Raw genomic sequence first — 15,167 nt, forward strand, 5'->3', positions numbered from 1 at the left:
CAAAAATGCTTAAGTTGTGGGTATCCCATCAGATTGGGGGATCTGTCCAACCTTTAAAGTTAGTGATCTGGTCAGATACCATCCTATGCCACCCAATATTGAGCCTCATAACCCCTCGAGCCTTAGTAGTGATGTGAGTGAGGGATACCATCTATCTCCACCCGTTCTATTCCCATTAAGGCACGAGCATGTCGAGTTGGTACTAGAGGAGGTAATTAACGCTACAGGGGAGGGGATGGACCATAAGTTCCTTGTTCTTTTTCAAGGCTGACCATCATCCGACGGCAGGTGGATTTCAGAGGACAATCTCCTCCGACTGCGCCCAGAGCTCGTCCAACCCCTTGAATATATCATTGACTATAACTCATCAGAACTGAGTTCTTCCCACCCCAGGAGAATGATGGAGGACCATCTGGAAGATCAAGGCCAGACTTGTCAGCAGCCGCGTTGCGGAGCTCAAGTAGACGTGAAGAGCCTGAATTTCCTATGTCAGGTTTACGTCGACTTCCTATGGTCTTTATTCTTGCATCGTCGTTTATTTTCTGCCAATATCATTTTCCTTTGACTATTGTGAGGTCCCCCTATGTGTGTGCACGCCTCCCGCATGAACATCATTTTTGTTGGTTTTTTGTTGTTTGTTTGGTTTTGATCCTTAGGGGAGAGTCCCTTTGTGGACCCCTCCCCCTAAGGTGCCCCATTAGGGCACCCCACACCCCCCCTTACAGTATAAAGGGAGGGTGCTGATACGATGGTTTTGGAGATCCTGTTGAGAAATTTGATCTTGTTATTGAACTCCTTTGACCCCCCCTCCTCCTGTTACGAGGGGTCTTCGGCTCCTCCTTGGTCGACGGATGACCACTCGGACTGGTTGTTTCTCTCGACATCAGCATGATACCACGACCTGATTTGATTGCCAAATGCTGACACCCACACTCAGTTAGTTGGCGTTGAATAACGATGATCTCCATCAAGACCTTGTCCTCGTTTGCTCTTCCGCACTCGACCATCCCCAGCTTATCAATGGTCATCAACTCGTGCTAGACTCCACAACTCTCCGATAGACGGAGTGTGTGCATCACAAACACTAGGGCCCTAGCCCGTAGGTCATATCCACTTCCCCTTTTAGTTACAGCATTATTACGCCATTTAGTGTCGATTTCCGTCGGCTCCTCTACTGATAGTTTTGGTGTCATAGGTTTAGCCACCGAATCATGAGTTAGGGACTTTTATTTGACGGTGTCAGATCTGTGTCGTTCTCAGCTCCAAACGTGGACACTCAGGGATTGTGCTCGTCCCCCACTTAGTTGGCCTTCGAGCTGATCATTCGGGTCATTGGGAGCTTGCATGTTGCCAAGACCCCTCGTGTTACTAGCGGGTCTTCTGTCCCCGGTTAGTCGGTTATTCATCATTCTTCACGTTGTTTTTTCAAATGAACACATCACTTTCCCCCATTACATCACATATTCATGCTTGCTTCTGTGGTGTAACATGAGTCGCTCAATCCCGACACGTCGCGTAACATCACTGCATCTATTTTTGTATTCATTATCAAAACGGTAGCACCCTAATCTCCATCTCCTCCTTACAATGGGAGAAGACATCATCGAGACATTAGTATTCCCAGAAAATCCTTTGCTTCCATAGCCTAATAGGATCTTGCTTTCAATACCACTAGCTATCGAAGAATGAACACTCATGGGAGGTTATTCTTACGTTAGAAAATCCATAAGCTAATAAGGATATTTAATGAACCAACATCATTATCAGCCTCGTCATATCTTGTGTCATCACTATCAAGATGGCATCATTTGCACCACGAGAAAGAGAGAAATTTGACATAAAGGTGAGGATTTGACAAATTCCAACAAGTACCCCCACCAACAATGATTGAAAATGAGCAAAAGACACTTTACATTGGAGGAGAGGGAGATCATGCTCATGGCTAATAGCAGCAACAACAGAGAGACAAAAGAACATGTTGGTAGAGGGTACTAGCAGTGGCAGAAAAAGTTCTTCCCTAGGGTCAGTCCTTTCATCATGATGCTCATACTAGGGTGCAACCTTAGTGCCTACAAGTCTGCCTTTGGTGGGAGCTGCTTTGAGGGTCCACCGCATAGAAGAAGCATGGCCATTGCCATAGTGCAGCAAACATGAGCTATTCCTTGCCTCACAGCTTGTGATCTCGTGTGGCTTGACTTAAGGGCCCTTGTAGACTATGACATCTACATTTTGCCCACTAGAAATCCAGCTTTCCTTTGTGCCTTCTAGTACACAGAGTTCACGATCAAGATTCCTTCCACAAGAAGTTCCTTCTCTTCTTTCCACATCCAAGTTGGTGAGCTTGCACTTGTCTACATTGTTGGCATCACAGCTCTATGAACCCTCACCTGCTCCACATCCTTCTGTGAGTTGATGAACCTCGTGTTGTGCTCTAGAGGCCTTAATTTGGATGAACAACTCAAAATGATCCGTATCAAAAGACTTCAATAAATCGTAATGGTAGAGACAAAACTATGAAAGGATACAATTTGTGCATGGATTGCATCCGTGATTTCTCAGATCCATGAGCGAAGCGAGTCAAGCTACTCATGTGTTTAGCCTTTAACTCCATTCACCCTCTGTCGTCATTGTTACGCCATCCCAATCGCATTGGAGTGGACAAGATGTGTGGGGAGAAGGGAGAAGAAGGGGGAGGCCACAAAACAATTCTGGTTTGGGTAAATTTAGTTGGTATTTTTTATAAAATCTCCCAAAACTTGAGTATATCTTTTGACGTCCAAAAGACCATTTGTGTGTGACCCTCTAGGCCCATGTTCAGTCTAGTTAATGACTCGAGCGGCCCAATAACCCTTATTTTCCCTCCAGATTAAATAAAATATCATCATAAAGATTAATTAATGTTGGATCGATTTAACCCAATCAATAGGTTGAGTCTCCAACATGTGGGGTGCCAATATACACCTCGCACTCTATAAGATACAAAAGCATGTATCGACTCACTCATCAAACCTGTTCATCATTGTTTACCGTGTATGTATAGTCCCTCATCCACTTGACACTCCTAATATGACGTATGGTATGTTCAACTGTCAAACCCTAATTGGTCATCCAATGGTAGTACGTATGCGTTTGAAAATAATTAGAGGATTCTTTTATAATATTTCATTGCCTTGGCCAAAGATAAAATAACTCCATCTTCCTTGAGTTGTCACCTCTTTTATCAATGGTGGACGTTCCCATCTTAACCACTCAATCATCTTCATGAACTTCTTTATGCACCCGAACTAAGACTATTTATAATTTCATGATTAGAAACTCATTCGTCATAGTCAAAGTACAATTATTTTTCCACAAGATGTCTTTGGTGTCTCAGGTCTAATTACCACTTACACAACTATGAGGTGAATCACTCTGATTGATAATTTATTATAATACCATTCAGGGATTCATATAGTGCAATTCAGTGAACTCTTTTCATTGAAGAGCACCCACTATCGATTCTTTAATGTCTATGGATCATATGAGTGAGGTAAGATAGTGCTATTCTGTATAGATACTTTGATGTTCTTCTCAAATATGTTCGAATTAGAATGCTTAAGACACATGCTTAAAGAATAGTGATATATGTATTACGACCTCATCATAATTCATTAAGTCAAATCATGTATTCATGGACTTCATTATATGCATCACACGTGCATTATAATCAATATGTTCTATTAATTAACATAGAATGAGATATGAAATGTGTGATTGGCTTGTCGGCCGCATATATTGCCATCACCTCACATAGGGCTACAACCTCCTCAACACCATTGCACTTGAAGCACTCATCATTTGATCTGCCAGCGCCACCATTGGGCTTAACAAAATCCACATCTGACATCAATCTTATCTAGGAATGACAAGGTCAAACCAAAATTTAGTTAGACCGGGACCAAACCGAATCATCCTTCAACCTCTTTAGGGTTGACAAAAACTTCCAATTGGGGTCTGGTTCACACATCGAACAGGACCGAAGACTGGCTCTCTCTCTCACCCTCATTCCCGCTCTCAGTCTCTTTGTCTCACCCATGCTCACTCTCTTCTTCTTTACTTCTCATTCTCTCTCTCGTCGTCTCTCCTTCACTCCCGCTCAAGCTCTCTCCCCCTCTTTTGCTCATTCTCTGTCCCTCTCTCTCCCCCCCTCTCCCCCTCTCTCTCTTTCTCGTTTTCTCTCTCTCACCCCCTCCCTCGATTCTTCACTCTTGCCCTCTCCTCTGTTCTCACTCTCTCCCTCCCATTTTATTTTCCTCTATCTCTCGCTCCCTCTCTCTCTTTCATCCTCTCTCCCTCTCTCCCTCTAGTTCTCTTGCTCTCACTCTCTTCCTCTTGTTTTCTTTCTCTCTATATCTCACTCCTTTGTCCTTCTCACACTCTCTCACTAGTTCTCTCACCCTCTCTTCCTCTCTCTCTCTCCCACTCTATCCATGTCTCTCTCCCTCTTGTTTTCTCTCCCTATCTCCTCCTCTATTCCCTCCTCTCCCAATCTCACTCTCCCTCTTGTTTTCTTGTGGCGACAACGTCAACGCATCGACACTGGACGCGTAACCACCGTCATCTGAAGTCAACACGACCGCTGAAGACATGCTGCCATCGTCACCGGATCACGTCAACACGCCAGCATCAGGCACGTCTCCACCCACGCACGCCCTCTCACACATCCTGACACGTCGCCAAAGGCAGATCCAGAACTGCCCCCTGACGTGACGCAAAACCACGTCGCTCGTCTTTATTTTATTTCTTTTAACTGTATTTTCTCTCTCCTCCAAGGCTATATGTATAGGCCAATGTTTCAAGAAACAGTTCAGCAAGTTTATTTCAAGAATTGAGTTATCTTTTTCTTCTTTGAGTACTTGCCCCAACCCTAGCCTCCCTATCTCTACCTCCGTTCGCCGTCAGCGCCACTGGGCTCCTTCTCGCCGTCACAGCCCATGTAAATAGCCTAGGGCCGCCTGCCCCAGGCCACCCAAGGCCACCCCTGGACAGTCTAGGGCTGCCCACCCCAGGCCTCCCAAGGCCACCCCAGGCCTCCCAAGGCCACCCCAGGCCTCCCAAGGCCACCCCAGGCCGTCCAAGGCCGCCCCTGGACAGCCCAAGGCTGCCCGCACTAGGCCGCCCAAGGCCGCCCCACGCTGCCCAAGGCCACCCGCCGCAGGCCGCCCTAGGGCAGCCTAGGGTCGCTCGCCCTAGGCCGCCCGCCCAGGGCCACCCAGGACAGCCCAAGGCTGCCCGCCCCAGGCCACCCAAGGCCGCCCCAGGGCAGCCCAAGGCCTGCCCGCACGCGCCAATTGCGCCGGCACTCACGCGCACCAGTCCCCACCCGCGTGTGCTTCGCTCCTTTGTCATGCTCCACACTAGGGTCATTCAACGCCCGAAACACCCAGATCCATAATCTTGTGGGCCATACAACACGCAAAATGCCAAGTCTCATCACGATCAGAATTACACGCAATCTCTTCACGCTCCCCGAAGCAGAGGTATTCTTGAACTCTTTGGCGTCGATGTGTTCTTCGTCCAGTGTTCCACGAAGATTCCTCCACCGGCCATCAGATTTGATTTGAATTTTCTCCGTCCTTCCACTAAAATTCTTCCTCTCGTGAGATCTCCCGCGACGTGAATTCGAGTATTGGATTTGGTGCTTTGGCATTGTCGCGGTGGTTGAAGACAGTACTCCCACCCTCGACGAGGAACGGGGCTGCACCACCAGTATTTCATCGGTTTTAAATTTCGAATTCGAACGTGTGGATTCTGTGGTCTGTTTTATCCACCCATCCAAACCCGTCCTGTATCCTCCACCCTTCGTTGTCCTATCCATCCCCACAGTCATCTTTTTCCCTAGTTGTCCTGCATCATTTTATTTCCCTCTATCTCTCTCTCTCTGTCTCATCCTTCCCCATCTCTCCCTACTGAGCTCTCTCCCTTTCGCCTGCTCTCTATCCCTCTAGCCTACTCCCTCGCCCTCTCGCACCCTCCCTACTGAACTCTCTCCTTCTCCCCTGCTCTCTCTCCCTCTCTCCCTCACTTCCGCTCTCCGACTCTCCCTCTCTCCCTCTCACTTCCCCTCTCCGTCTCTCCCACTCTCGCTCTCTCCCACTTGTACTCTCCTTCTTAACAACTCTCTCTCTCCCTCCATAACTCTCGCTTTCTCTATCTCTCAAGCTCACCCTCTCACTCTCTCACAGTCTCTCTTTTTGGTATTCTCTCTGTCCTGCACTATCTTAGTCTCACTCTCTCACTCTCTCCTCTCGCATTTTCAAACTCATTCATTCTGTAATTATATTCATCTCTTTCTATTTCTCTCTCTATCTCTCTCTCAGTACCAACACTGCTTTGGATCTGAAGGCAACATTAGATGCAGCGAGATGGCCAAGTCAACTTAACATGGACTTGTACATTGACTAGTCAACTTGACCAACCAAAGGCCGGACCGGACTGAGAACAGATCAAACTTCAGGTCTAAGTTTAGGTTATTAGTAAAACCAGACCAAGACCGAACCATGTCCTTCCCTAATCTTATTTACTATGTTATGACATGTGCTTGATACGACGCAACATTATGATAAAATTGATGCCAAAAATACCTTTTGCCACTACCTTCATCGTTGTGGACATGTACTAGACTTTCCACCTCACCACCCTATGTGTTCTCAAGGGAATGACCATTGGAAATAAATGTGGTCAGCAAGCTAATCACACATTCCATATTTCGTTCTATGTTCATTGATAGAACATATTCATTATAGTGCACATGTGATGATTATAATAAAGTCCATGAATATATGATCGGACTTATTGAATTATGATGAGATTATAATACAGAGATCGCTAGTCTTTAAGCATGTGTTCTAAATTTTCCTATTCAAAGGATACGTGAGAAGGACATCAAAGTATACGGATAGAATATCACTATCTAACCTCCTCATATGATGAGTCTGGCCGGACCTATAGCCATTAGTGTGATGACAGTAAGGATAGATAGTTGGTGCTCTTTAGTGGAAAGAGTTCACTGAATTGATCCATAGGAATCCCTGAATGGTATTATTATAAATTGTGAATCAGGTTGATTCACGTCATGGTTATGTAGATGGTCCTTAGACCTGAGACACCAACGAAGTCTTGTGGACGGACAATTATTCTTTGACTATGACAAATGAGTCTATAATCATGGGATTCTAAATAGTCTTAGTTCGGGCGCATCAAAAAGTTCATGAAGACGATTGAGTGGGTAAGAATTATCATTAGTACTAACTCGGCCAAGGAAATGAAATATCGGAGAAGAGTTCTCTAATGATTTCCAAAAGCATTAGTACTAACTCAGATGACTGCTTAGGGTTTGACTATTCACCATACCCTAAGCTGTCCTACGAGCATCAAGTGGATGAGGGATTATGCATACACGGTAACTGATGACAAACAATTTCCATGAGTGAGTTGATACATACTCCTATATATCTTCTAGAGCACGAGGTGTAGCTTGGTACCCCACATGTTGGAGACTCAACATATCAATTGGGTTAAATCGATCCAACGTTAGTTACTTTATATGATGATATAGTTAATAATTTGGAAGTCCAATAAAGGTTATTGGGCCACTCAAGTGTTAACTAGACTAATACATGCGCCTATAGGGTCACACACAAATGATCGTTTAATCATCAGAAAGTGAACTTAATTATGGAACGCGATGTCTGACATCACTTACGTTCTGGGGTTTTTTATGAAAAATACCCACTTAGTATAAATAAGGGGAGGCCCCAAACAAAATTCACCCAATCTAGAACTGTTCAAGGGCCTTCCCCTTCTCCTTTCTTCCCACACTTCCTCTCCACTCCTGATGCGATCATGACTTGTAATGACGACAATAGAGATTGAATGGGGCTCATCAATGAGAAAGAAGAGATCTGACATGTTGAGGACCACGTGGATACTTCTAGAGGCTGCACACATGAGCAGCTCACGCGACTCATTCGAGGATCAAAGGAATCATGGATGTTATCCATGCAGAGGTAATGCATTTCAAAATTTTAATGATGTCATTTGATTTCATTGAAGTCTTCCGCTGCGTAATGTTTTTATTTTTTCATCCATGTCAAGGCCTCTAGAATCCAACAATGACCATGTGCCTCCTCATCAAGGCACTAGATGAAGCTCGCATCATTCTCCAAATCTCATGAGTGTACATGATCTACACTTGCCCTCATGAGCAGCTCCACGCGTCTCGTTCGAGGATCAAAGGAATCACAGATGTGATTCGTGCAGAGGTACTTCATTTCAAAATTTTAATGATGTTGTTTGATGAGTCTTCAACTGCGTAATGTTTTGATTTGTTCATCCATGTCAAGACCTCTAGAACCCAACAATGACCATGTGCGTCCTCATCAAGGCACTAGACCAAGCCTGCAACATTCTCAAAATCTCATGGATGTACATGATCTACACTTACCCACATGTACAATAGCACATCAGTCCTTGACAACATCCTCATCACCACTAGTGTCCTTGTAATCATGATATTTTCTAACCTCAAAATCCTATACTTGATGTTCACTACCACCATGTAGTTCATCTTTATGCTCATCTCCATGGCCCTATTAGTGCACTGCTACCTTGACTCTAGGGGGGACAACGTAACTAACCTGTTGAAGCTCACCATCTTGTTGAGGTTTTTCTTGGACGACCCCCCTAGGGTCACTCCATGGTCAGGCTTAAAATTTGAATCTATACACTGATTGTGCATATCATGTGCTTGATGAATGGAATACATTAGTTAATTTATCCAATCCCTCTCACTCTCTTTCTCTCCCTTTTTCTTTGGGAATCAACAATTAAGTTACCTTAAAAGGAGACATGTCTAGAAGAGGAGAAAAATTATTAGAGAAAAAAATATATTGGGAGGAGGAATCATATCTGATGAGGGATACCAAAGAGCCTGGACTCATTTCCTGTCATTCTCCATCCTATCCAAGACTAACTATACATTGTGGGTCAAACAAAATTTACTTGAAGTTCGTAGGCTATTGAAGGCTATTGAAGTTGAATCTGTATCAAAAATAAAGGATAAATGAGCCCTCTCTATCATCCTTGGGGTTGTTTCCTTGGAGATTCAAGGGGAACTAAAATTCAAACTTTTTACAAAGTATGTTAGGAAGTTGACCCTAATCAGGAACCTTGGCATCAATAATATAATGAAAACATGGGATCGGTCCTTAGGGTGGAGATATGAGAACCGCAATATGGGAAGGAATAAATAATGCAGACTTTGTAGGGAAAATCTCTGATATTGGCTCTCAATTATAAAGTATGGGAGAAATGTTGTCTGATGAACCACAATTTAGGGTTAAATATGTCATTTAAGGATTCTGGTTTATGCAACGATATTATTACCTTCCTTCCACAAATAGGGTGAGCAAGGGTCGAATCCTCACAGAGAAAGTATGGAATAAGAAAATATTCATTTTCATTTCTATTTTTTGGATTTTTTATATTCATTCTAGATTAAAAATAATTTAATATAATCACAATTGTGAAAATTATGAACAATAATTAAAAATGGATAAAAATTATCCCAAATTACATAACTTATTCAAATCTGATAGAATATTTTTGGAAATTTTTACAGAAATTCATAACTGAAAATACTAGTGAATTGTAATTAAAATACCTTTGTTGGTGCTTTTGCAGGTGATGATTTTCAAAGATGAACATGATTGGAGTGGAACGGATGAAATAGATAAATGTCAATGATAGTGAATATATGTCAATGATTGTCCAAGCGAGGGCGAATGATGATGTTTTTGCCATCATCAATGTGACGGAGATGGATACAGATACAAGAAGATGAGTGGCGGAGTTGGAGGTGGTGTACGTGATAAGCAAAACCCAGGCTATCACTGATGATGACCAAGGAAAAAGGATGAAGGAATCAGTTGGAAAAATAATGATATCACACTAACCTCATCATCACATGCCAATGGGCCGAGTGGTGTTTCTTCTTCACATGTCATGATCTGAATGTCACTCTGATAATTTGAGCTTGGAATGCAAGAATGAACTGAGACGAGATTTTGAATGATTAAATCATTCCAATAATCATAATTTGTAACAAAATTCAAGGGTACATTTTTAGAAGGACGGGCTATTTATAGATCCAACACGTGTGTCGATAAATACCATCGTTTTGTATCACTAGATATCTTCGTCACAATTTGTAGCAAACTAACCCATCAAATTTTCTCTCTCCAATTTGTGTGGGCCATTGCCAGTGCAACACATAATTCAAGGGGTGAAAAATTCAATTTTTATTTGAAATGTTTAAATAATATTAAATTATATTTTTCTGACTTATAGAATAATTTTCTTGTTAAATTTAAAATATCCATTAAAATACCAAAACATAATAAAAATTAGAATATCATTCTAAAAATACCATAAATGCATAAAACATTTTAACAAATCTAAATAACTATTTTATGACACGTAAACTTATTTTATTCATGAAACTAATGTCATAAAATCATCTTAAGATCATAAAAATGAGAAATTATTTTTAAAAGTGCATTAAATCATTTTAAGTCTTAATAACATACACTTATGATCATTTTAATAAAAATATGTACATAAAATACATAATATTTTTATGAAAAATAGAATGATATTTATGATTATCACCCAATAACCTTTATTGGCCATCAAAATTAATTAAATTAATCACCATACAGATTAATTAATGACCGATTGACTAAACCCAATTGATTTGATGAGTCTCCAACTCGTTGGTGTCGATCTACAACTCATGCTATAGAAGATAAATGGATGGACTGAATCATGAAACATTTCCGTCATTCGTTATCATGTACATATATACCCACATCCACTTGACTATCCTAGGATGACTCGGAATATGGTTAATTATCAAACCCTAATCAGTCATCTGAGATAGTACTGATGCATTTGGAAATCATCAGAGAACTATTCTCCACTACCTTGGTTAAAGACTTCATTGCATCTTCTTCCTTGACCTTTTTCCCCTTATACCAATGTAGGATGATGTCAACTTGACAACTCAATCATCTTCATGAACTTCTTGATGCTCTCAACCTAAGATTGTTTATAATTCCATGATTAGAAACTCATAGGCCATAATCAAAGTACAACCATTTGTCCACAAATCATTTTTTTGTGTCTCAGGTCTAAGGACATTTACACAACTGTGACATGAATCAACCTCATTGACAGTTTGATATAATACCATTCTGGGATTCACAAGGATCAATCCAGTGACCTATTTCCGCTACAGAGCACTCACAATCTATCCTTATTGTCTCGACACTAATGGCTATTTAACCAATCACACTCATCATATGAGTGAGACTAGATAGTGTTATTATATTCATATAATTAGATGTCCTTCTCAAGCATCCTTAATCAATCTATATGATAATATAATTAATTAATTCGCATGGTATTTTGGACGTCAAAAGGTATACTTTGTTTAAATAAGGAAAGGCCATTGACCGTGTGGATACATCTAGATGATGCGCACATGAGAAGCTCGACAAGACTTAGTTGAAGATCCAAGTAATCATGGATGTGATCCGTGCCCAAGTGATTCTATTCAATGCTTTGTCGATGCGGTTATGATTTTGTTTTAAGTCTTCCGTTGTGAGGGATCTATTTGTTTCATCCAAATCAAGGCCTTGAGGACCCAATAGATCCTTGTCATATTCATCCTTAAAATTCCTTCCTACATTTCTGGGCTGTTTCAGAGATAGTGAGTTTTTTAGATCCATCAAGCTTGATCTTGTTGTCTCGGGTATGTGATCAAAGAAGAGAGGGAACTTGCACGCACTGGGATATTATTGTGATCCTACCAGAATGTAAGGATCTATGGTAAGTATAATTAACTTGGATTTAGATTGGTTCTTCTCAACATCATCACTACCTTACATTGACTAGCTTAGATCAGTTTCACTATAACATTACACAAGTGCATTACATTCGTATATCCTTCCATCATGTCTTACCATTTTCACGACACTGGTGCATCATCATCTCACTCATCATTTCCCATAATGACTCTCCAATTTACGTTGATCATGTGCATTCTTCTCGTCATTATCGTTCCATCCTTGTTCTCGCTCAATCTTCCAAAATTCAAATTATCCATCTCGCCTTGCATCTTCCCATCACTCGACTCTATATTTTATATGCATATCATCCCATCTGACTAATCACTACTTAAAAAATAGTAAATTATTAATCACTACCTAAGTAAAAATAGTAAATTATTGTTCCGTGTTGAGACGATCTATACTCATTACTAGCTAAATTTACTAAGGTAAGTACAGGTTTATATAGTTATATATTTAACCTTGAAATTTCAAAAGAAAAATTAAAACCCTATTTTTATCTTATCGATGAGGCCAATGTCGAATCCAAGGGTACATAGACGGGATAATGAATGGATGGCTCAGAAAATATGTTTGGTGGACGTAAGAAGACACATGTTCGTATAATACTGCATTTGATAGACTACTCCCAAGATTTAGAATGAAAGGCAGTGGGAAAATGAAGAGATAAAAGAAACTCCTGAACACCATTCTCATAAGAAAAAAGTGGTAGCACAAGTTTAACCATTATGTGAAAATACATGTATTAAAATTTAAAATAAGGAAGAATGATAAAAAAAACAGAAGAGACTACACAAAACCCCAAAAGATTATTCTCATATTTATTCTTTATTTATTTGTTATTTTTCATTTGTCCTTAGAGGGGGCATAACAAAAGGACCTAATCATTACGAAAAGGAGCATTTATAACATCGCCGATCGCAAAGCCATAATGTGCCAATAATCGTCTAACACACTGACACATTTTTTTTGCAAGAGGTGACATGGACTAAGGGAAAAAAAGCCATTTGAATCCCAATAAAGGTGATCAAGAATTGAAAAAATATATAATAAAAAATAAGAAAAAAGTCAAAAGTTGCAACGCTACGTATGGTACGCACGTGTACCATCACAGATCATTACAAAAGAAGAAGCGCTGATGCAGCATGTAGAAACATTTGCCATGCCAGATAACGATAAGGGAATATTCCTTTTTCTCTAATGTGAATGACACGAACAGCGGTGCGACCCTATGTCATGGAATAATCAATTAATCAAAAAGTGGCTTTTTCCTTTTTCCCTTCACGAACACGTGGTGGCTTCGAGGTGTGCGAACACAGAAGACAAGGTGACGTTGAGTATTTGGCGATTTGATAGCTCAACCAAAATGGAGAAAGAGGAAACGTTTGTGCCAATGATGAGGAGAGAGAAAAATAAGGGCTTGAATTACTCCAAATTCAAATCATGATATCTGACGATCCACATGTCCGATTGAGCTAAAAAAAATTTAGGGTTGCTTCATCTTCCCCCTCCTATTTCTAACCATGCCCTTCGATCTATAAATAGAATCATGGATCATTATCAAAAGCATCCTTAAATTTGGTTCCTACTCATGAGGGCAGATTAAAAGATGGTGAGTTTTTGAGATCGATCAATCGTGTTATTGGTGCCTTCGGTATGTGGGAAGAAGCATTAGAGAATAGGGGCGGCTTACCAGGACTCGCAAAATGACATGATCATGGCGGAACATAAGGGTCCATGGTAAACATCTTTACCTTACGTTGCTCTTTCTCGGCATCATCGATACCATAATTCGATTCCACGATCATATTCCACTAACACACCTCCATACCCCGAATAATCTTGTTTTAATATCATTGTACTGTTCACTTACTCGTTCAATATCATATCTGACTTATTCTCCACCCTACTCTTGTCACGCCTCTTGTCATTCTGATTTCATTCCTGCATTCACTTGTTCATTGCAAATTCAAATTATCATTATCTTGCCTAGAATTTTCTCATCATTTGACTTCATACTAAGAATTATCCCCTCTCATCTCGATGATCACCAAAGTAAGAATAATTAGTCTTTAATTTTTTTCCTATGGAGACGATCCTTACTCACGAGTAACTAAAAATTTCAGAGTATAGGTTTATATATTATTGAATAATCTCAATTATCAATGAGAAAGTAAATGGAAAATTTTGTGATTATCAGTCACTCACTCCTTTAATACTTGACTCTTGTAGTACAAGAGCTGACCCAAACAAGATTTTGAATGAGCAAATCACTCTGCTAATTGTAATTCAGAACAAAATCCAAGGTTATGTTTTTTTACAATGATGAGGGGTTATATTTATAGATCTAAGATGATGGATGGGTAGAGGGAAATTTGAAAATACCCTCAAAATTTCAGCCCAAAACTCCCAGATCATTAGATATCATCGTATTAATTTAGAGTACTCTGGGCCATCCAATTTTCTCTCTCCTCTGAATCGTATGGTAGATTTCCAAGGTGTCACAAACTTCAAGGAGTACAAAAGGTCAATTTATTCAGTAAAAATATTTAAATCAATTTCAAATTATATTTTTTGACTTATGAAATTATTTTTTTATGAATTTAACTTCAAAAAGTTCCATAAAATAATAGAAAATCAAGAAAATCAGAATAACATTTAAAAATATAATAAATCACTTAAAATATTTAGTAATCAAATACGTATTTTCTGACTTTTAAAATTATTTTTATTAATGTCAGAAAATTATGGCAAAATACCATAAAATCAAGATAAATTGGAAATTCATTCAAAAAGTGCAATAAATGATTTTAACTATTAAGAACATGGATTACTGATCATTTAAATGAAAATAAGCACATACAATGTAAGAAAATATTACTAAAAAAAATGTCGTTCATGATTACGGAATACACACCAAGACTGCTTACACAACAAAATCAGATGTGTCACACATTAGTTCAAAAGGTAGATTCCAATATGGAGCCTATAGAATGGGTGCCTGAAATAGTGCTTCTTTGGTTAGCTGAAAAAGCAATCTTGGCATTTTTGACAATGAAAAATTCAACATCCTCTGAAAAACAATTAGTAACAGGTTTATATATTTTTGGCAAAATCTTTAATGAAACTCTTATAGAAGACAGTGTGGTCGAGGAACCCTCTAAGATGTTTAAATAGGTGGAAAGAGGTAGGTTCATGATCATTTTGATCTTTACC

The sequence above is a fragment of the Wolffia australiana genome, chromosome 13 (assembly GCF_029677425.1).
Source record: "Wolffia australiana isolate 7733 chromosome 13, ASM2967742v1".
NCBI lineage: Eukaryota > Viridiplantae > Streptophyta > Magnoliopsida > Alismatales > Araceae > Wolffia > Wolffia australiana.